This window comes from Globicephala melas, chromosome 16 (genome assembly GCF_963455315.2).
Source record: "Globicephala melas chromosome 16, mGloMel1.2, whole genome shotgun sequence".
Taxonomy (NCBI): domain Eukaryota; kingdom Metazoa; phylum Chordata; class Mammalia; order Artiodactyla; family Delphinidae; genus Globicephala; species Globicephala melas.
The window spans coordinates 82735921-82759889 of record NC_083329.1 but is presented as its reverse complement, the minus strand read 5'-3'; the positions used below and the strand labels follow the sequence as shown (position 1 = coordinate 82759889).

Below are 23969 nucleotides of genomic sequence, written 5' to 3'. Positions count from 1 at the left end.
TCTGAACGTTTGGTGAGTTCATCAGTCAAGTGTATTTTCTGAAGATTGCAGAGGGCTCATTTTTTTCACTGGCCCCTTTCCCTCTGTCTCTCCCTGGCCATCCCCATTCCGCCACCAAGCAAAGCAAGTACCTCTGGTCTTGTATCAGTTTGGGAATCCCCTTCTGCGGTTTCATTATACCCTTGGGATTTCATTCTGTGGACACATGCTTCCAAATAAATACCTAAGAGAACTTGCCCTAAGAGAACTTTCAATGAATAACATCTCCTCCACCCGTGGCATTGGATAGCCTGTCTTGTTAAGTCTAAAGCTCGGATGAGATGACCCGAGATAGATCTTCACTTATTTCTCAGACTACAGAGAAGATTCACTGCCCAAGTCTAATTCTGCCTCACCACGTCTGTCCCCCCACCTTAAACACTAGGTTCCTGATAGGGAATCGGGACTAGAAGAAGAAAAAGTGCGAGTACAGGCTCCAGGGGGACCTCAGCTGAGGCTGTTCTGTGGCCTTAAGGACAGATTCCAAGGTAGCCAAATGGACCTCTGGCCCTAGGGCCTTCCCGGACTCTGACTACTGCTACCTGGGGCCATTTTTGTGGACAGAGGTGTCTCTCGAGGTCACATCCAAAATGCACTAGACCAGGACCTTTGCGTTGAGGAGAAGGGCCTAGGAACACACTTCACCCCTCCTCCATCTGTGCTCTTGAAGAGTGGTAGAGGACTTCCCTGGTGGCGCAGTGGTTGAGAGTCCGCCTGTCGATGCAGGGACACGGGTTCGTGCCCTTGTCCGGGAAGATCCCACATGCTGCGGAGTGGCTGGGCCCGTGAGCCATGGCCGCTGGGCCTGCGCGTCCGGAGCCTGTGCTCCGCAACGGGAGAGGCCACAACAGTGAGAGGCCCGCGTACCAAAAAATAAATAAATAAATAAAAGAGTGGTAGAGCCTGGAAACGGGGGCCGCCCTCCCCCGCCCCAGCCTGCCAGCGACAGTGAGTACCAAGTAGATGCAAGCCTGCAGTCAGGGATGCACGAGGGTGTGGGAGACAAGGCTACAGGACCAGGAATTCTCGCGCGGTGTTTGGCCTTCTCTAAAATAATATGGTGTATTCTTCCTCTGCAGGGAAACTCTGGAAGCGATTTTTTGCAAATGAATTCGAGGAAAAGAGCTTGACGGAGCACAGTTAGGCCTTCCACTTAGGATGACTTGCAAGGAAATAGGCCACCCACAATCTGTATCCATTAATAGCCCTCCGTTTTCTCGGCCACAGAAGGAAGGCGCTCCCACGCGATGCGATGCCATCATAACTTCCGGGAAGCATCTTTCTTTTTCAGCCCGGAATATTTGTTTTTTCCATTCTGGTTCGATTCTGTGCGGGGAATTCTGAAATGCACGAGACACACACACAGAGAACAACAAAGCATGTGGAAAAAAGGAGTTTCTGCGTCTCAGGCAACGCTTTCTCAACCTCCTTGTGGAGAATAGACACACCCTTCCCCCAACACTTATCAGCGTCTATGCCCCATCGCACACCCCCGCCCCAGTGCTTTAAAGGAAGGCTCAAAAGCAGAGTGTTGACAGCTTTGAGCGACCCCTGCCCTGTGGCAAGCAGTTGGGACCTTGAGTCAGATGAATCCGGATCACGGAGACATCTGACGACCAGTTCGCCGAGGGTGGGACTGGAAGGGGACTCATCTTGCATCCGTTGGAGTGACATGCTCCCATAGTCTTTTTCTATCCCGACCTGTCCCGCTGCCCTGTCTGCACCTCTGGGTTACTCACGCACAGGAGGGGAGAACGCTGGCCACCCTGGCTCCCGCGCGTGCCCGGAAAGCTCGAGCGAAGCGCAGGTGGTGCCCGCGAGGGGCCGAGGAGAGGATGCGCTCCGCTCCGAGGACGGAAACCGCGGGGAAGGGGCAGCAGGGAGCGCCGGCCGGCCAGGCGGGGGACATGATCGATCGAAGGCGGGAGGCTGTGTGACCAGGGCGGGGCTGGGGGAGATGCTGATTCAGCTTCCAGGTGTGCCAGGACCAGGCTAATTAATCCCCAGCCCTCCTGGCTGTAACTTCAGCCCAAGTAAGAATGACCTTGGTAATTTTAACTCTTTATACACCCACTCAATCACTTACCACCAGATTTTTTTTTACTATTAGGACAACAAATTACACGCAACCCACCTACTCAGGACATGCTGCCGGGGCCGGGTGCGGGGAAGTTCTGCCCCCTCCCTCTGCACCCAGGGATGGGTAGAAAGACAGATGGACAAGTGCTGAGGGGGTGGACGGTGGCGTGGGTGGCTGGAAGGCTCAGATGAGGAGAGGGGAGGAGGGTGGAGAGAGGCGACAGGGAGCAAGCTTTGCCTCCAGCAGGGCTCAGAACCGTGTATCTGCAGAATTGGGACAAGCCACCTGGGGATGAAAGAGCAGGATGGAGCATCAATTACAGCCTCCCTCTGCACTGCCTGCTGACATGTGACAGAGGCCTGGGACTGTACTGCGCGCTGGTCTAGCGAGATGCTGCCCTCCCCCTGTGGAGGGCTAGGCAGAGGGCCTGGAGAGGACCACAAACCCCGAGCACCCTCTGGCGCTGGCCAGCCTCTGCATCCCTTCCCGGGTGTATGAGTGGGGTGGGCTCCGTATTCTCTGAGACCATTCTAGCTTTAAAATTCTGTGATTCTGGGTCTAAGAGATTTAGTATCAATTGATGATTCACACTCAAAGCCTAGAGGTAATTGTAGGCTAGGTGATTCCTCATAAAGAATCAAAGTGGCAGGTAAGTAAAACAATTCTTTACCCTCAAAGTTCAGCATTAGGCAACATTGCTAGCGGAAAATATTGTTGAAAGAAATCTGTCTCTGCAAAGCCAAATCAGATCAGAAGGGAATGAGAAGACAGTTGCCTCATCAGGGGGAGAGCAGCCTGAAGGGAGGAGGACCCCGCCAGCACCTGTCTTGCCCGTTTCTGGCTTGTGATAAATGCTCCATCTGTGTTTGTTGAACTAAATTGACATAAATGAAACATGCCAAGAGATTTTGTTAGTGCTTGTTAGAGATTGTTAGTTATCCCCTTAAATCATTCCCCTGTCTTACATCTTTATAGAACTGCCACTTTTTTGAGTACATGCCACTCAGAATAAAAATTACTTTGCTGTGTCACTCTTAAAGCAATGCATTTTGACCAAGATTCGCCCAAGGACATGTAAATAGCAGTATCACATGGCAGCCTCCAGGAGCTTTCCATAGAAGACAGCTAGGCATGTCCTTTGTTTTCCTCCTTCCCACTAGCCAGAATATGGGTGTGATGACTGGACCTGGGCAGCCATGTTAGACCAGGAAGTGACTATGTGAAATGAGACCATACACGGCAAGAGAAGAGTCCTGAGTGCATGAAGACCTTGTGGAGTTGTGGAGCCACAACTCCAGTCCTGGACGGTCTATTCCTAGGATTTTATAAGAAAGAGAAATACTTTTCTATCTCATTCAAGTCGCTGGCATTTTGTCTCTCATGCCAAACTGATGCGTGATGCCTTTGGTGCCTAGAAGTCCCCAGTAGTTTACTGAATGAATAAATGCCACAGCAATAAAGTTCACTATAGAAAATTAATAAAAATGAGGAAATATAGGCAAATTATTTTCCTGTAAGGATAAAAGAGAAAATTTAAGACTCATCTGAGTCCTGCCTACAGCTAATAACCAATAATTGGGTATTAGTTGGAATGAAACAACTATTTTACTAAACACCAAAATACCTTACACCGAGCTTCGCTAGGATCTGTGAGCTCAACCATGAGAAAACGAAACAGTATTTTTCCATGATCATGTTTACTTTCGTCTTGAGCCCCTATTTTCTCCCAAGAGCAAGAATAATCTTGGTATTTCCAGACAAACTCTATTAATGACTATGGAGCCATTTCAGGATTTAAGTTCAGATGTTTCTCCCCGCTCTGCCCTAGGGATGGGTCAAGGCTCTGGGGGACCCAGGTAAGTGCTGCAGCTGTGAGGAGAAGAAGGTGCTGGCCTCAGTCCATCTCTGCCCACCTGGCCCCTCTGGGTCCTTATTCCCACGCCTCTGCACCCCCCGCAGCCTTGCTATGGTCCTGGATGCCAGATCCCCAGGTCTGTAAGTAGCTACACCCCCTCACCAGGACCACGAGGCTCCCCCAGCTCTCTCACCACCTCTGGGACCTCCTGGAGTCTCAGGACCTTTCCCTGATCTACCCTGAGAACCATAGCCTTGGCCACGCACAGACCCTGCTTAGATGATGCTCTGAGCCCTGGTCCATGCTGGCCATTTCTTAGGGCACAGACCCCAGTGCTCGGGGGTCCTTCCAACTTATCAAAGGGTCATTATCATGGCTCATTCAGCCTGGACGCGCCTGACACAGAGTTCCTTCTCGGAGACCCTCAGCATCAGTAGCCTTCCCTACTACCCTACCCTCTGAAATTTGGAGAAACTCTCCTCCCTGTAGCCCAGAAAGGGCCTTCCTCTCCTCGCTCTGTGGTGGAGAGAATGGGCTGGTAGGTGTTCTTCCAGTTGTCATTTCCAGGTAAACATCATGCACTCAGCTCTTCACTCTGATCTTTTTGATCCTCCCTCAAAGGCCAGGTTCTCGTCCGTTGAAATCCTTAGTTTTCAAGACATTACCTCTGATATGGTTTTCACAAGCCTATTTTATTTAGAGTCAAGGCTAAGATTTTGACTCCATTTTTTTATCTCTGGACTTAGCCTCTAATATTAAAAAGAAAGGCCACAGGGTAGACAGGAATACCAAAAGTAAAAATGATCAGCTAATATGTCAAAATATTTTCTTACGGGCTTCCCTGGTGGCGCAGTGGTTGAGAGTCCGCCTGCCGATGCAGGGGACGCGGGTTCGTGCCCCGGTCCGGGAAGATCCCACATGCCGTGGAGCGGCTGGGCCCGTGAGCCATGGCCGCTGAGCCTGCGCGTCCAGAGCCTGTGCTCCGCAACGGGAGAGGCCACAACAGTGAGAGGCCCGCGTACCGCAAAAAAAATATATATATATATATATATATTTTTTTTCTTACTACATTAAGATAAACAGATCTACTGTGTCTCAGAAAGTGTCCAGTGGGGAAGCAAAAAAACAAAAAACCCAAAGAATCACAAAGAAACCAAGCTCTCCTGGAGCCGTAAGTTCTGTGGAACCGCCCTACCTCTGAACTTTTGGTGTCTATTCCTCTTTCAGTCAGTTTTCTATCACTTGCTGCTGAAAGTGTCCTAACTGACACCAAGGCCTTCTGTTGTGCATTTGCCATTGAGGCTTCGTTTACACCATGGCACAACGTCCTCTTTAAGAGGACTCGCAGGAGATAATGACCTCTGGCCTCACTTTTATGAATAATTGTGCTTCTGAGCAACTGGCTTTTCTCCTTGGATGTCATGAAGCACTACCGTAGAATGTGCCAGGGATTCGTTTTACTCAGGTACGGTAAGACACGCAGACATGGAAATATCTGTCACGAAGGAAAAATTTTTGTATATCCACAAGTCCCTAGAAATAAGAGGCACGACCGTGCAGGGAAGTACCAGGGTCAGCCAGAAGGCAGAGGGAGTGGGGACAGTTCAGCCAGCAGCCTTTGTTGTGGTTTCTGCAAGCAGGGCAAGAAGCGGCAGGGGAAGCAGGTGCCACATTGGCTAACTTGATTTTGAGTAATTGAGTTTGAATAATTCAGTGGGCTTTGGGGCATAGGAGCTGTCCCTAGGTGTCTGCTACCTGGCCCTGGGTGATTAGGGCAGGGGGATGTGGCCCAGAGTGAGAGACCCATAGAGGAGGTAGCTGGGGTGTGGCATTGGTTGGTTTGCACTTGGAAGATGCTCGAAGGCCAGTTGTGTACTATCTCCAGGAATTAGCCAGCCCTTGTAGGGGAGGGGGGGCGGGTCTTCACAAGGTCATCAAGACCCCAAGATGTCAAAGCCTCAGAATAAAAAGGCATGATTACATCGTAAAGCAATTATACTCCAATAAGGATGTTTAAAAAAAAAAAGGCATGATTAACACAGACATACACCTGCTTGTATTCCCCTCTCTGTGTAAACTGCTACTAAGCTCAGAATTAAATTTATGGTTTATTTATACCTGCCTATAAATCTTACTCCTAGATTTGTCTTAGCTTTCCACCCTCCATGGTCCAATTTCTTCACTTATTTGTTTTTATTTTATCTTTTATAATCTTGTATAAATTATCATAAACCTTTTCTGGAACAAGAAGGTGTACAAAACCAAACCAAAAAAACCAATAAAAAAACAAACAGCATTTCAGCCTCCTGCAAGGATTTGCATACAAATCACTATGTGAATGAAAGCCTACAGCGATTTCACAAAAAGCAATCAACTCTACAAAACAATGCCCTGCAGCTCTTAAAAGAGGCCCTGCAGCTGAAAGAGGAACATGACCTACTACTGTCCTGGCCACGATAGGTATTTTTCACACACTTAATTAAAACACCTCTGCCTTGGAATTTAGCAGAATGTTTGGGGTAAAGGAGGATTTCCTTTCTTGAAGAGCTCTCTGGAGAAATGGGAATGTGTTCCTTTCCTCTGGATACATTTCCCTATAATAAGCAAGTAGAGGTCTTCGGGTTAATCCAGTTACACTTAAAACTGCCTCAAAACTAAGAACATTCTTTCAAAAGGAAAGCTCTTCTTTGGAGCACCTACCAGTTGGAGGTCTTGAAAGGACCCAGTCATAATGATTGGCAGGTGTTGGAAGCTTTCTTACCCGTTATCACCTGGGCATGACCAACAGGCTCTTTAACAGCGACCGGGGCCACCTCGCACCTGAGGAAACAGGCTGGGGCGTCAGAGTCCTGCACTTGGAGAGGTGGAACCAGCATCAGAACCCGGGCATCTGTGCCTTTAACCACTAGGTAGTTGCCTGGGTACAAGGGACAGCTGGGACTGTTTTAGTTGAAAATGACAGAAGCCCAAATCAAACTAGCTGAAGCCAAACAAAGGTGGGAAGGAAGTAAATTCCCATTATTCAAGCAATGGGAATGGATGCGGGCATGACTGGGTCCTCAGACCCGATCCGAGCGCCTCCATCTGTCTCTCTGTCTCCCAGCTCCCTCCCCGGGCGGGGTCCTGGCCGCACAGCACCCCCCCCCATGTGGCACGCCCCGGCCCCGCAGAAGCAGCCCCCGTCTCTGCACTCCACAGACCAATCTGGGCGACGACTGGACCATTTGGATCACGGACTCATCCAGGACCTAATGCTGCTTCCAGCTGATCCCGGGTCAGGTGCCCGGTTCCGATTTGGCGGGCTGGGGTGGGGGGTGCACCACAATGTGATTGACAGTGCAGGGCAGCATCGAGGGCCAGTCCCCAGGAGGACAGAAGGGTGTGGACAGACGGCTGCCAGAAAGCACCCGCCAGTCTCAGCACCCGTTCTGCGCCTGCGCGACGCGCGCAGCACTTCCGCCAGGTCTGCGCGCAGCCGTTCTCCTTCTCCCCACGGAAAGGTCCACGCGGGGGATGTCAGCGCTCAGCTCCTCTCACTGAGGCCGAACAGCACGGGTTCGGGACGGGTGCTCTGCTAGCGACCCCCTGCTATGGTAAGAAGGCTTCAGTTACCGTGTAACGCAGGCGTGACACAGGCAGCTGCCACAGGACCATGGGGACCCTTAGAACCCTGGAGCTTTGACATTGAGCTAGAGACACACTGATGGGGCGGCCCTCCCTCCGTCAGAGCTGACATGCCGCCTGCAGAGCTTCCTCTAGTGAGGGCAGCCTCCCGGGTCCAGGAGCCCCGATGGAAAGCAGACACACAGTTGGGGCGAGCACAGCCCTGGATTTGCAGGGCAGAGGTGGTTTCAGACGCGTTGTGGCTGGTCCAGGGATCAGGCCATATGCATCTCCATGTTTCTTGCCAAATACATGGATGCCTACAAATGGCCCTAGGTGATGGGGACTGGGTTCAAAGGTCACCAAACTCCTCCAGCAACATCTTGCCCACCTGCAGCCCCAGGGCTAACACTTTCTCAAGGAGATGAAGCTGAGCGCTGTCAGTTGCATGGATTACACAGTGGGCTGAGAGAGGCAGCCCCGTGGAGTTTCCAGGCTTCCAGTGAGGCCGTTGCCGTCCCTTGAGCCTTGATGCCAGTTTCACCGTGAAGGAGGGTGCCAGCCCTGGGATGGAGCCATGGGAAAGCGGGCACTGGGGCTCTGGGGCCCCTTAGATGTTCCACATGGCTCTACAAAGAGCCACATGTATGGCTTTTCAAAACTGTGAGATCAAATTCATTGAGTCTGTCAAGGGAAGCTTCAGAGGCAAGAAGTATTTCAGGATGAAAAAAATTTTTTTATTTGCAAAAAGGGCAAGGGAGCCAGACTTCAGTAAGACCAGCTCATCCAATTAAAAATCCAACAAGTATCTCATGTTATAAAACCCCACAAGATTGCATGTTTACATCTGTCTGTTCATGGTGGGAGAGGATCAGCTCCTCACGCCCTGATGTTGTGTTACTGTCTCAGACATTAACCCCAGATCCAGGATGACGTGGTCCCTGCTGAGAGTCCAGGCTTACAGGAAATGCTCGAGATTTTGTTCTTTGGTGAGACCAAAACTAGATAGAGTGGCCGTAGTATTTTTATTTTGTATGAAGGTACAAAGTGTTTCTTCTCCCTGACTGTGGGAAATGCGCTGCACACACAGTGGTAACAGGGCTGATCAATTGCCGGTTTCCACACGATGCATCATTTGTTTACGTTTTGATCCGTTTTTCTCCTTATTACGGTATCATCAGTTGTAATCAAAATTACAAAGATGTAATCAAAGATGTAATCTTCAAAGATGTAATCAAAATCAGTATCACTCTTAAGAGTGATCAAGAAGTTCCTAGCACCGTGAGGAAAAGTGGCCTAAACAAACATGTCAAGTGTCATGTCACATTGAAGAAGTTAGGAGACAAAGTAGGGCCAAGGTTGCTTAATTCTGTTTCTTTCCTCTTTTTGCTTATTCCCTGAATATGCTCTGAGACACGTGAATCATTACATCTGTTGATGTTGATGAGGCAGAATATTTTGAAATGTCATTATTCTCCGTACCTCCTCTCTATCCTGTGACTCTTCCATCATTAAAGAGGCTGCCGTTTGTTGCATCAGGAGAGGCCGAGTATCCTTGGCTTTGACTTCTAAGCTCAGATTTTTGGTTTTCTGTTTTTTTTAATTAATTTTTACTGGAGTATGGTTGATTTACAATGTTGTGTTAGCCTCTGCTGTACAGCAAAGTGAATCAGTTATACATACACACATATCCACTCTTTTTTAGATTCTTTTCCCATATAGTCATTACAGAATATTGAGTTCCCTGTGCTGTACAGTAGGTCCTTGTTAGTTATCAATTTTATATATAGTAGTGTATATGTGTCAACCCCAATCTCCCAATTTATCCCTTCCCCCCTTTCCCTCTTGCTAATCACAAGATTGTTTTCTACATCTGTGACTCTATTTCTGTTTTGTAAATAAGTTCATTTGTACCACTTTTTTTAGATTCCACATATAAGTGATATCCTACACGAAATTTGTGCCTCTCTGTCTGACTTACTTCACTCAATATGACAATCTCTAGGTCCATCCATGTTCCTGCAAATGGCATTATTTCATTCTTTTTTATGGCTGAGTAATATTCCATTGTATATATGTACCACATCTTCTGTATCCATTCATCTGTCGATGGACATCTAGGTTGCTTCCATGTCCTGGCTATTGTAAATAGTGCTGCAATGTACATTGGGGTGCATATATCTTTTTGAATTATAGTTTTCTCCGGATATATGCCCATGAGTGGGATTGCTGGATCATATGGTAACTCTATGTTTAGTTTTTTAAGGAAGCTCCATATTGTTTTTCACAGTGGCTGCACAAATTTACATTCCTGCCAACAGTGTAGGAGGGTTCCCTTTTCTCCACACCCTCTCCAGCAGAAATTCCAGCTCTTGCCAAGATCTCACTGCAAGTCAGGAGGCTTCTGTCCCACTATCTAAAGTCCGCATCATTATTCTCCCTGTCACGCCATGATTGTCTGCCATTCCTCTTCCCTCACCCACGAGCAAGGGTGTCACAAAGCACTCTCAGCCCCGCTCTACCAGACTCTAGAGGGAAGGAAATTTATCATCCCCAGTGACATGAGTTTTTCTCGCGCATGAAATTCAAAACCAGACTCCAGCCATAGATGTGTGACACACGCTGAGAATGTGTAAATACCTGCAAATCCACCACAGCTTCTCAAATTGAGGAGCCGCAAAATATGATCACAACTTGTAAACCTGCCCAGAAGCTGGAGTGTAGCGTCCTTACAAACTAATCGGAAAATCGGATGTGCTTTTCCACAGAGGATGCAACAGGCCCGTCACAAAAGGCCAAGTTTGCCCAGTGAGCATATGCCACACACGCTTCACAAAAAACAAACTTCAGTTCACTAGTGAACAAAGAAAAGCAAATGAAGTCAACAACCAAGGCCTTTTCTTCCCCATCAAATTTCTAAAGGAAAAATTGATGCTCCCCAGGGTCTGCTGTCCCCACACATCTCCCCTCCCCTTCCTTTCACTTTTTTATTCATTTCTTCTTTTTTTCCCCCCGGCAGCTTGCAGTTGGCACCTGCCTACTTTGAGTCCTCATTTTCTTCCAGTCACAGAAATCACTTACTTGATTATAAAAATTATAAATGTGTGTGGTGATGGATGTTCACTAGACTTTTGTGGTGATCATTCTGTAATATATACAGTATCAAAACAGTATGTTGTACACCTGAAGTGAATATAAGGTTATATGTCAATTATATCTCAATTTTTAAAAAAAGAAGACACAGAACTTGGAAAAACGTCTTTAATTTTGATGAAGTCTAATTTACCTATTTCTTTTGTGACTTGTGCCTTTGGGATCGTATCTAAGAAACTATCACCTATTCCAAGGACACAAAGATCGATTGCCATGTTTCTTCTAAGATTTTTATAATTTTGACTTTTGCATTTAGATTTATGATTGATTTTGAGTTAATTTTGTGTTGGTATAAGGTAGGGGTCCAACTTCATTCTCTTGCATGTGGATATCCAGTAGTCTTGGCACTGCTGTTGAAAATCACTTGAGCGTCCATCAATCAAGAAGTATACACGACGACGCAAGCTAATCCGCGTTGAGTTATAGGCTCCAGGGTGAGGCGCGTGATGCATCGACAAATACCTGCCTCACCACCACACTAGGCAAGGAGCGCAGCACCTAGACAGCCCAGACTTGCCATATTTCAAGTCTCGGAGGCAAAGAAGCAGCTCTCAATTGTAAAATGAGAGTAGGTTTAAGATGCTGTATGACGTGCAGGTGCTACTTTCTGAGCGCCGTCGTGAATGGCAGGGCGCGGGACGCGAGCTTTGCTGGTTTCCATGTGGCACATATGTGACGTGACCGGGGACCTCCATTTATGGAGGGTTCAGCTACAAGGCACAGAGACTAGAGTGGGATTGTTGCTTTAAGCCTTCCTCAATCTCGTGGAAGTTTTAGTTCGTCTATTTCTGGAGAGGTTTAGAGAACATGGCACCCACGTCCTCACAGACACGTGTGCACAGAAATGTCGCCCACCGTTCTGTGTGCCCGGCTCCGCGAAGCTGCCTTTCCCTTGAGACACTTTGTCACGTAGAAGGGAAAAGCAACGTGCGAAAATAAATCCTCGGGTGGCAGAGGGTCTGTCTGTGGGGTATTGTGGTCATGCTGATATCCAGGAAATGAAGAGGCTCGAAATAGCAAAGGCACCTAATTGCTGCCGTCCAAAGAGAAGTCAGCAAGAACTTCAGAGAACGGAAGGCAAGTCTGCTGCCACCCGAGTAAGGTGGATGCATATAATAATTGTGCTTTTGATGTGGAGGTGGTGGGAGCCCAACATAAACGTCAATGTCAAGTACCTAATACAGACCCCAAAGAAATCACCCCCCTTTGCAACATGGTCTCCATCGCTTCTGTACAACCTGTGGTCCAGGTCAAGAGGGAAGTTAGCCCTAGAAAGGGCCATTTTTCATAAGACAGTTAGCTGTATTAGTTTCCTACCACTGCTGTAACAAATAACCCAAACCTAGTGGTTTAAAGTACAGACTTACTGTTTGACATTTCTGGAGCCAGATGTCTGAGATGGGTGTCCGCAGGGCTGCCTTCCTTCCGGAGGCCCTGGGGAGAGTGCGTTTCCTTGGAGGCTGCCTGGATTCCTTGTCTCCTGGTCCCTTTCTGCAACTGCATCACTGGCCCCATCACTTCTCCTTCCCTGACTCTGAATCTCTGCCTCCCTCCTCTAAGGACTCCTGTGATTCCACTGGGCCCAGCCACATAATCCAGGATAAGCTTCCCGTCTCTAGGTCCTTATCTTAGTCACATCTGTGATCTCTTTGGACATATAAGGTACCAGGGTCACAGGTTCTGGGGGTTAGTTAGCACATGGACATCTCTGGGGGCTATCTATCCTCTGTACCACACCACTGTCGCCTTTTCTGCTTCCAGGGGAACTGGCAAGAGGTCCAGTCTGCCTGGCCTGCTCCTATGTGAGGCAGGAGCAGAAGGGCACAGGGTGGTGCTCAGGTTCTTACTGGAGGGAATGCCTGTCTGACACGGGCAGGGCAGTGCTTTGGGGCATGTGCCCTCCCCTCCGTGCCTGGCTGTGCTTCTTTGAAGGTGCCCTGAGAGCTTGCAGAGAGAGCAGCCTTGGACTTGGTCTGCGGGAAGCCCGGTCGTAACTCGCAGAATCACAGAGGTGTCACCGGCCAGCATCCCTATTAACAGGGTCGTTTCCTGTGCGTCTTACTTTCTTCAGGAGACAGGAGAGATGCTCTTCGGGCAGGAGAGACGTGTCCTCTTCCCTGCTGTCTCTCCCAGTGGCCAGGAGAGTGCTCGGTACACGGTGGGTGCCCAATAAATGCCTGTTACCTTGCCTTACGTGCCTCAGACTTAAATCCTGCTTCTCTCCCCAGAGAGCACACAGTTCCCTGTGCGATCAGCACTGATGAGGCCCCAGGCCTGGCGAGCCCTCCGCAGGGCTCCCCCTGCACGGGGTCTGAGGCAGAAGGCGGAGTTACGACACTTCTCTGTTTTGCTACAGTCACGTCTCTTAAGATGCTTGGTGCTTCCAGCCAAGATTCCTTTCCCTTTAATTTGGAAGCTTCCGAGATCTCTGAGCCCCACGTGTCCCTCAGATGTGCCCTCTGCCCGGACTTAAAGAGCGAGACCTCAGGCCCAAGCTGCGGGAACTTTTTGTGCCCACACAGAGGAGGGGGCTGGCGACAAACCAGTAGTGTCGCTGGCGGCCGGTCACTGCCGACGTCCCCAAAGGTGAAGGCAGAGCTCAGCCACCTTCAGACGGGCAGGCTTGTGCTGGGCAGGGGCCTGGCTGGGCTCCTCCTGCAGGAGTGAAGACCCCGTTTCTCAGGACCCTGTGGCCAAGGCAGCACCTTGTGGGCCCCTCCCCTTGGGCTCTAAAGACCCAGCCTACTGGGATTTAGGGAGGCTCACGGGATCCATCATTAACTCCGCTTTCAGTCCTTCTCCTTCCCAAAACAATGGGAGGTGGATCTGGAAATTCCAAGCTTCTCATCCTGCTGGGTCTTGCTGGTGACCAGCCCTCACTCAGAAACCACGCAGAGTCACCTCATTAGAACAGAAGACCCTCCTATCGCCCAGGAAATCACAAGGGTTTCAGGAGCCCTGTGTCAGGAACCGGGGGCAGAGACCAATATATGTTTTCTACTATCTTACGCAACCCGTAAGAGCTTCTACTGCCAAATTCAGAAGGATACGAGCAACAAAATAAATAATATAGACCTGGATTATAACCCAAAGTGTAAAACAACTATATTTATAAACCCAGACTGATGAAAATTACGATTGAAGAAGTAAATAAATGGCTGAGAAGTGGCAGCTCCACCTTACAGGGGATTCCAAACAGTGTACGGAGAGACTCCCTCCTCCAGGGGGTGGGGCTTAATCCCCCTCCTTTAAGCTCTAAGCCTGGGCTCCAGAGAATACTGTAGGGAAAGTGAAATAGTCAGTCAGACTGGAGAAACCTGCCCGGCACCCCCTCAGCCACATGCCCTCACGTCAGCAGGGGTGTCATGCGGGTCCCCTCACGTGATATGAGGAGACGGGCACTTGGCCTCTTAGTATCCTTTCCAAAAACCCAGAATCCCAGTCTGATCATGAGAAAAACACCAGGGAAACCCAAATTGACGGACCTTCTACCACATACCGGACCGGAACTCCTCAGAACTGTCAAAGTCACGAAAACCAAGATAAGACTGAGAAACTCTCACAGACCAGAGGAGGCGAACATGATAGCCCAGTGCAACGTGGCATCCATGGGGTCCTGCAGCAGAAACAGGGCACCAACGGGAGAACAGGAGAAACCCAGAGAAAGCCCGGAGTGTAAGCAATAGCACCGCGCCAAGGCTGGTTCCCAAGAGTGGCAACTCTCCCAGTTAACAGAAGGGCTACCAGTGGGGCAACTGGGGGTGTGATGTGTGGGAGTCTACGTGCTCCCATGGCACTTTTCTGCAAACCTAAAGACTTTCCAAAATAAAAGTTTATTTCTGAAAAATCTCTAATTGAGGTCTTGAATAATACACCCTTAATGCATTCAACAAACACATATATTGTGCTTACCCCATTCAGGACACTGTTCTCAGGGCAGCAGAAATATCAACTTCTCCCTCTGGCACAGTGGTGACCCCAGTGGTGACCGTCGTGGCCGCAGCCGGCAGGCAGAGGGCAGAGGACACAAGAAGGTCCACGGCCTGGGCGCTGCAAGCCGGGGGGCCAGAGCTCCTCCCCGAGGGTGGAGGGTCCGCCAGCACTGCCACAGCCAAGAGGGCCTTCAGGAGCCCACCACGTCCTGCTCTTGGAATGGCAGCGCGGGCAGGACTTCAGGGCTGGGGCAGAGAGAGCCCCTGGCGGTGACCGCGACGCCCCTTGTTTACAGATGCGGAAGATAAGGCCCCGAGGCACTGAGTCATGAGGGACTGTCCCAGGGAGCGAGTGGGGAGAGCTCAGACGCCCTGGGGGCTGTGCCCACCTCTGCAGAGGAGGGTCCCCAGTGCGAGGTAGGACCTCCGTCCCCAGGAGGTGGGGCACCCAGGGCTGTGAGAGCACAGGTGAGATCGGCCTGCCAGGCTGCCCGCCTTGGAGGAGCTCCCTGGGAAGAAAGGCTGCAGCCCTTACGCTGAGGCGCCCACTGGGAAGGGGGTCTGGCCGAGGGGCCGGGCAAGGGGTCAGGGTGTGGTGCCCTCCACTTGGCCTGGCTTCTCCTGCAGCTCCTGCCGCAGGCCCGGCCTCCCGGCATCAGCCCCTCACCTGTGCGCTCCAACCAGGGTCAGGAGTGATGGTGAGGGTCCAGAGCCCGCTGAGAGTTCTCATGAGGCTTCTAAGAACCAGGCAAACTGAATGGAGTCAACGTCTGAAGAAGAGAAAACTTGAAGACGTTACTAGGAGCTGCCAGTCCGTTATGGCCGCTTTTAAACATTTTGTTCGTGGATGTGATAAAATCAGACCTCTGAGAATTTTAAGCCCAAGCCCCCCGGACACTGCATCTCTTTTCAGACTTTGCTTAAACAATTCATTCTCTGCAGCTCAGTAAGCTGAAAAGGCCTGGAAATAACGTTTGAAACAAAGGTTAATGAAGTTCTTTACCTGTAAAAAAGATTAATTCATGATAATAATAGTCCAGTCAAACCAGACCTGCTCACTAGGCCTGGCCTTGGCTCTGAGCCCCCAAGGTGGAGGGCAGGCGCCAAAGGCAGAGAGCGAGGGGCCTGTCACTCCTGTCCCCTCGGTGGCAAAGTTGCACAGCCTCTCCCCGTTCACAGTCATCGTCAAATAGTGTCTGGGCATTCCTCCTGCCTGGGGGTCGGGGGGCTCTGTGCCCTGGACGGGGACGCCCCCTCACCTCCAGGGCAGTGTGGTCCCAATTCCCAGAATTAACCCTCCTTGTAGAATCGTGGCCTTAACCGCCCCAGTAAACACTCCCCCATGTCACCAGGGAAGAAAGCAGCGAAGCTCCGTCAGCCATGAACTAGGTTATACAACAGAAAGGAGCCGCGGGGTCGGGGGTGAGGGAAGGTGCAGGAGGGGACTGCCAAGCACCGTGGGCTCAAGGGCAGTTGGAGGGACAACAAGGAGAGGCACTGAGGCACCTTTCCATTTTACCAGCAGGAGCTGGCGGGCCTGCCATCTTAAGCAGGCCAGAGGACCCCCAAACACAGTTCAAGTTCAGGAGCAAGTTCCCTTCACAGACTGGCTTGGGGCCCACCCTTTGAGGCTCTCCCAGGGCTGCAGGAGTCCTGGGACCTAATAATACACACAAATCAGAATGCAGGCTGTGGGCCCTGACCATGCAAGGACAGGGGGAAAGCTGACGCCCCAGCCCGGCCGCTGGCCTTGCCCTAAAGCAGCAGCGTGTCCAGCCCCGGAGCCAGGGCCCTGGCTGTGCCAGCAGCCCCTATATCCAGAGAATGAGCGCGCTGGGGGGAATGGCAGGCATGCAGCTCAGCTGTCACTGTGAGACCAGCCCAGGAAGGCTGCTCTCCCCCCACTCCCTTCTTCCTGTCCCCAGGCTGCAGTCCAGACCCAGCGCTGGGAGCTCAGTCTGGACGATAATGAACCTGTGAGATGGCAAGCCAGGTGCATAGCGCGAGGAGAGGCCACTTAGAAGAGAGAAAAATAAAACACCTGAGAAGGGTGGTGGCGGGCTTTGTCCTCAAGGCGGATTCTGACCGAGGGGATGGGGGAGGGTCGTGCCCCCTTGGTCTTTCCCCAGGAAGGAGACTGACTCTGTGTTTCCAGGGCTGCCAAGGGCTCGCCCACCATCCCCCCCACGTCATTGCCCCGGGCAGCCCGGGGCGCCGGAGAAACGTCCAGCTTCCTGACGCAACAGCAGCCTGGGACTTTAGAATCACCTCTCAGCCTTGTCTTTCCAATCTGCAAAATGGGAAAACTTCTAGCTTCCTCTGGGGCCAGCTGCTCCTTGGCACAGGGCACGGTGGGGAGACCCCTGACCCTAGGTCACAACAGGCAGAGACTCGCTGCTGGACCAGCGGCCCCACCAAGCTAGCCCCCGTGGGAGGAACGACGTGGCTTTGGTGGCCACTTTATTGGGGAGCTTGGGCACCGCCCTCAAGGAGCATCTGAGATTAACGAGACCCAGACCTGACACTTGAAGCCCTGGGAGAGGGTCCCAGCAGCTCAAGGCCCGCTGCCTTTCCCCTGGGGCCACGCCTTGCCCACTGCCCAGGTCCACAGACAGGCCAAGCATTCCAGATACCCGACAGGAAGACGGGCACACAGTGTGAGGGGAGCTGGGCGCCTGGTGCTCAGAGACGTGGGGAAGGGGGGATGCGGAGCAGGGCGGAGAGGACGCCTGTGCATCGGCCTGGGCCGCCCCGTGTGCGTCCCTCACGGGGTCTGGACACCCTTGCCTCCCCCTCGGGGCCCACCACGGCTGCTCTTGACTTTGAGAGTAAAGCTGAGCTTACTCACCCAGGGAGAAAGGGGAAAACCACACTGGCCACTTGTCCATGTCCCTCTGCTTCCTTCTAGGGTCAGGTGGAGTGTGTGAAGGGGAAGACAGCTGCCTGCTCCGGAGTCCCCAGAAGGAGAGGCTGTGCCAGTGGTCGGGGCGTGACCCTCGGGGCTCTGAGCTGCATGGGGTCAGGCTCAGCCTGGCCCGCCCCAGCCTGAGAGCACAGGCAGGCCTGGGCCCTGGGCCACCAGACTCTCGCTCGGAATGTCAGAGGACAGACCAGAGAGACTCATGGCTCTCCTCCACCAGGCCCGGGAGCTGGGGGATCCACTGTGTGGGGGGAGGGCAGCAGCCACCCCTCACAGCAGGCAAGAAGGGTGTGCTGCTCCCAGCCCATCCCCTTCCTTCCAGCAAGGGTCAACCCTGACTCCCTCTTCTGGGAATCTAAATCCCCAGGATGGACACAGTCAACATTCACCCTGTGGTGCAAACAAGGTGAATTCAGGAGCCGGGACCCAACATCAGCCTCTGATTCCACGCCCCAAACCACCAGGTGGTTGAAGGTACAGCCGCAGCTCAGAGGAGCGATGTTCTCTTGGAGGTGATCTTGTTTTACATGCGGGCTGAGACCCAGAGGGGCCCGAAGGCGCGTGGCAGAGCACCTGAGCCCTGCCGGTGACCTCAGGAAGGCTCCTGCACCCGTCACAGACCAAGGGAGGGGGTGTATGCCGAGCTCCCCTCCAGACACAGCGAGAGGAAGAAGTAGCCCCTCTCTCGGCACTGCGGACACCAGTCCCGAGCGCCTGAGATCCTCCAGCCCCGCAGGGCTGGGCTCGCTACCCCCTCGCACAGGTGGGAATTAGGCTCAGAGACGCCGAGGGTTTGCCGGACGCGGCGCCGCCGGGAAGAAGGCGGCTCCTCCGGCATCTGACTGCCCCGCCCAGGCTCCGGCCCCGGGTTCTGAGCGTCTGTCACCCGCCCGATCGCGTGTCGCTGGGTCCATCGCGCCGCGGGATGGCGCGTTTCAGTGCCTATTAGCACAGCTTCCAGCCGCCCCGCAGCCACCCACGCCTTGCGCTCGCTGCCCAACCCAGGCTGTTGTCCTGCTGACTCCCGGCTCAGTCCCCAGAGCCCTGACCGCCTGGCAGCTGTCGCGCCCAGGGCACAGCAGCTCAGGGGAAAAGCGAAGATCTCCTCGCAAGAGAGACGGTTCGCTTCATAATTCCTGCTGAGACGACTACGTGCTTCCCCGACCCTCGCCCGCCGCCAGAGTCCCTCCGCCACTGGGAGGCCGATTCAACCAGCCAGCTGCCAGCGGCGCTGATGTAAAAATAGAGGTAGGCGGTGGGGGCCGGCACTCGACTCCCCGTGTGACGGAAGGCCGGCAGACAGCTGCGGCTCCTCCCCTCCCCCTCCTCCTCTCCCCAGCCCTCCCCCTCTTCCCTCCCCTCCCCCTCCCTTCCTTGCCTCCCCTCCCCCTCCCCAGCCCTTCCCCTCAGATGGGAGGGAAATAGCACAAACCTTCATTCTCCTGTGGTCTTTCTGGATTTTCTATAGAGAACATTCCAGTACCCGGCCAGCTCCAAGGTGGGAATGGAATGAGAGGAAGTGAGAGGCTGCAGCCCATGTCACACTACCGCCTCAGAGCCCAGGGTGCACCCCCTCAGGGCCAGGACTGCCCTGCCGCCCTCCTGCCTGGGACCACCGATCTGCCTGGTTGCCACACCAGCCGCAGTCCCAAGCTCCGGGTGCCCATTTCAGTGAGCATCCGCAGGTGAGTCAGAGACCCGAGAGGCGTCCTGGAACCCCCGCCTGCCCCAGCAGGGCAGCTTCCCTCTCTCTCTCTCTGCTTAGAACAGTTCCATGGCTTTCCACCGCTCTTAGAATAAAGAAAAAATATACAGTCAGCGGTGGAGGGTCTTCAGGCTGGGTCTGCCTCCCCCTGCATCCTCTCTGCCCACCACCCTCCCCCATCCCCACCCCGTCACACCCACCTTTCCACAGGCCATGAACCTCCAGCCTCCCCACTTCACCTGCTGCTGCCTACTCACCCTCAAAGTACCTCTACTGCCCTGGCTCAGGAGCCCACCCCCCTTGGCTTCTTCTATACTGTCACACCGCACGGCTCTCTTGCAGCCCATGCTAAATGGACAGGCTTGCATTGTTGTTTGATGAATTCTGTTTCCCACTCTGCACTGAGGGCTCCCTGAGGCTGAGACCTGGACTCTTCGGCTGGCCTCCTTGTCTCCCAGCACGGTGCCTGCACATAGTAGGTGCCCAGTAAAAGTTTGTTGAGTAAATCAGCAAACTTATAGCTGCAGGTGTGTCAACGAGCAGGGCAAGAGTAGAGTGACAGAGTTCTGGGTGCTTTTGGAAAATGAGCTAAAGGATGATCAAGACTAGGGACTTCCCTTGTGGTGCAGTGGTTAAGAAGCCACCTGCCAGCGCAGGAGGCACGGGCTTGATCCCTGGTCCAAGAAGATCCCACATGCCACGGAGCAACTAAGCCCGTGCGCCACAACTACTGAGCCAGTGCTCTGGAGCCCGCGAGCCACAACTACTGAAGCCTGCGCTCTAGAGCCCGTGCTCCGCAACAAGAGAAGCTACCTCAACGAGAAGCCGGCGCACCGCAACGAAGAGTAGCCCCCGCTCGCTGCAACTAGAGAAAAGCCCGCGTGCAGCAACGAAGACCCAACGCAGCCAAAAAAAAAACCTACACACTCCCAACGCAGGGGGCCTAGGTTCGATCCCTGGTCAGGGAACTAGATCCCACATGCATGCCTCAACTGAGTTCGCATGCCGTGATTAAGGAGCCCACGAGCCGCAACTAAGACCCGGTGCAACCAAATAAATAAATAAATATTTTTTTTAAAAAAAAGAATAATCAAGACTAGATGTTGGATGTCTTGGCTTCTCCAGCTGAGGGAAGGTTGGCCCCACACCTGCACCTTGGATAACCAGGAAGACGGTGGAGAAAAAGGACATCTCCCTGGCTGTGAACCACAACCCTGTGTTCTCGTGTGGCTGGGAACAAATCTGTTTGCTTCAAATTGCCTGGATTGCCCTTTGGAAAAAATATGACCACCCGGTGCAGGGCTGGGACTGCAGTGCAGCAAGGGAAGTGCGCAGGGGAGCAGAGGCTCGAGGAAGGGCTGTTTGTGAGGGCTCCACCCTGTCCAGGCTGGACCACTGCGCTCGCTCTCATGTCAGTGAGAGATGCCCTGTAATTTCAGAGGTGCTGAGATCCCCAGCTTTCAAATTCCTGGCCTCCACCGCCAGGACAGCGTAGGAAGAAATCACTACACAGCGTCTCCCAAGGGAGGCTCTGGGCGTCCCTGGTGATCCCAGCACGCAGGCCTCCTGGAGCCTGGTTCTCCACCGGCCTGCCCTGCACCAGCGCTAGAGGCCGGAGATGAAACTCAGAGGAAAACCTAGATTCCAGAGAACCTTCCAAAGACAGAGGGTAAGCATAGTAGGCATCCTTTTTAAGCATTTACTGGAGAAGTTCAAGTGCAGTGTAGTTATTCCATGTAGTGCCTCTTGTGCCTGCAATAGAAGAGACACTCGGTAAATGCGTGAATGGACTGGGCGGGAGGGGGAGGGGAGGCAGAACTGTGGGCACTCTGGCTTAGGAAGGGTAAAGGGTAAACAGAGCCTTCTCAGAACTTCAAAGGGAACCTGGAAGTGGAGAAACTCTTTATAGCACTGGAGTCTCCCCTTTGCTCATCCCCTTGTTCTGCATCCTGAGGGGCTTCACAACAGCCCCCCCTTCCTCTCCCAGGGGTCCTGAGCAAGAGAAGTGGGGGGGGGTGTGATCACAGACTGTCAGAGGAACGGGGACCACCTAGAGCAGAGCTTCCCCCTCCTGTTACCGATGGAAACCAACGTCCTCCGCGGAGCCAGGGCTGGAACCCAGAGATGCTCTCCCCAGTGCCATCTGCCCAGCTCACTCAGGATGCCTGTGGAGCTCAGACGGGAGAAATGACAGGAGCAGTTTAGTCCTTTCAGCGGGGGCCACCTTGGGGTCACGCTTGACACAGCCGTTCTCCGACCCCCGCCTCCATGGCCCCACCTCCCGCCACCCGCGTGGCTGCAAATGGATCTGCCCAAACTCATCTCTGCTGCTGGAAGTACCATTCAGGGCTGAGGGCCTAGAGGGGCCTTTTCTTCTCTGTTTATTTATTTTTTCATTTTTCGCTTAAGTATTTTTAATACTAACATAACACTTATATCTTGAAAATAATAAAGTTGAAAAGAATAATGAAGTATAAAAAAGGCAGAAAAAATCACCTATCACCCCCCATGCAGAAAGCATCGTGGTAATTTATCACTTTGACCCAGTTGCTTTGTCCTTTTGCCCTTCATTTTTTCCCTGGTCCAATGGGTCCCTGCTGACACAGGGCACATTAACATTGGGCTGAAGGGCTCCAGGCAGCTCTGTCTCCCAGCTGGTGCCCTGTTATCCTGGGGAATTTTCAGACCCAGTGTATTTTTAGGCCCAGGGAAAATATAACAGATTTAAAATAAGGCAACAGAATTTGGGGCAAAATTCCTTAAGCCCATGTGTGAGATTTGAGCTGTGTTTCAAGGGTGGCTAAAGCCAGGCCTGCACCGTGAAAGGTGTTGAGTTCTATTTTTAGGGAATATGACAGGCTGAGTTCTTGGAACAACATTCCTGTGGAAAACAACTAAAAAGCCACATCAAGTATTTTGAACATCTTACAAGACCGAAGAGTTGACAAGATAGTAAGGAATCACCAGCAGGACAGTGATTCTAGAAACAGCTCTTGCCCTGAGAGTGTTTGTTTATCTCACTTACCTTGCTCTTGGGGTTTAACAGCTTTGCAAAGCTTGATGCCTCCCTCGTGAAGCTGGGACACGGGTTTACACCACGGGGAAGCGTGAAGGAGTGAGCCAGGGGTAAGCCCTGCCCCACACCGACACTTGCGGATCAGACAGGCGAGTGGCCCTGGTACCAAGTGTGTGGTAGTGGCGTGGGGTGCAGATTCCTGGGAAATTGTAAACTCAGGCTGAGTTCTCACATGCATTCGCAGCCCACCTCATCTGGGGGGACCAGGAGACCTCAGGCGGTGGATTTAGTTTACCATCGTTTCAGATTAGTGGTATCCCAGGAGATCCCTGGCAGAAGCAAATACAAGTCCTTTCCTGAGAGAGTCACCTTTATTCTGGGTTTCCAAGTGTCCCAGAAATAATTCTTCAAAGACAGTGAACGCGACACTGTCAAGTACACATGGAAAAAGGTAGTGTGAGTATGAACCGGGACAATAGGTAATAGAAAGAAACTCCAAGACTTCATCCACTAGGATTATTAGATTCATATTATTAAAAACCTATGCTTGCTCTTTTAAAGAAGAGACAAGCTAACGCATATCCATAGGAAGCAGGAAGCTATAAAAATATGATCTAGTTAATTTTAAAATAAAATAATTTCTAAAATTTTCTAAAAGTTAAAAATTCAATACCAGAAATTTAAAACTGAGCAAAAGGGTTTAACAATAGATTAAGTAATTTAAAGGGAGAATTAGTAAATTGGAAGATCAATTGGAAGAAATTACCCACAATGCAATTCAGATAAACCCCCTAAAATGAAAAATACAGAAAAAAATTTTTTCCATTTAAAAATTTTAAAAAAACTTTTTTAATGTAGAGGATATCAGAAGTTCTGACATCTTATTTTTTTGCCTGCAATTTTTTCTTTTGATTAAAATGTACACAAAATGAAATGCACAAATCTTAATTGTACAGTCACTGAATCTGACCTTTGTAACCCAATCCTTTATCAAGATACAGACATTTCCATAATTCCAAAAAGTCCCCTCATGCCACTTCTCAATATCCATCCCACTCCCAGAGACAACCATTGTTCTTATTTTTTTCTATACCATAGACTAGTTTTGCCTGTTTTAGAATATCATATAAATGGAATCTTACTGTATATATGTGTAAATTTTTTTCACTCGGTATTTTTGAGATCCATTATGTTGTATGTGCATTTGCAGTCTGTTCCTCTTTATTGCTGAATTGTATTCCATTATAGAGCTGTACACAGTTTGTTTATCCATTTTTCTGTTGATGGACACCTGACTGTTTCCAGTTTTTACTATTATCAATAAAGCTGCTATCACAATTCTTGTATAAGTCCTTTTGTGACTATGTCTTTAATCTTAGTGGGTAAATTCCTAGGATTAAAATTATCAGGCGTTAGAGCAGGTGTATGTTTAGTTTTATAGGAAACTTCCAAATGTTTTCCGAAGTGGTTGCACCATTTTACATTCCCACTCAGAGTATGAAAGTTCCAGTTGCTCCACATACTTGCCAATATTTGGTGTCAATCTTTTTAATTTTAGCCATAATAGTGGGTATATAATAGTATAAGATTGTTCTTTTATTTTGCATCTATCGGATGACTAAAAACTTTGAGCACTTTTTCATGTGCTTGTCTTTTTTTTCGATTG

At 51.2% G+C, this 23969-nt stretch overlaps 1 long non-coding RNA gene across 1 annotated transcript; it reads right to left on the bottom strand.

Moving 5' to 3' along the window:
• LOC132593590 (uncharacterized) lies at positions 1-19430 on the bottom strand. The gene is made up of 3 exons (XR_009559252.1): positions 19015-19430; positions 15330-15432; positions 1-1379 (listed from the first exon to the last, which is right to left on the bottom strand). It is a non-coding gene; the product is annotated as an uncharacterized lncRNA (long non-coding RNA).
• Between the last annotated feature and the right edge of the window lie 4539 nt (positions 19431-23969).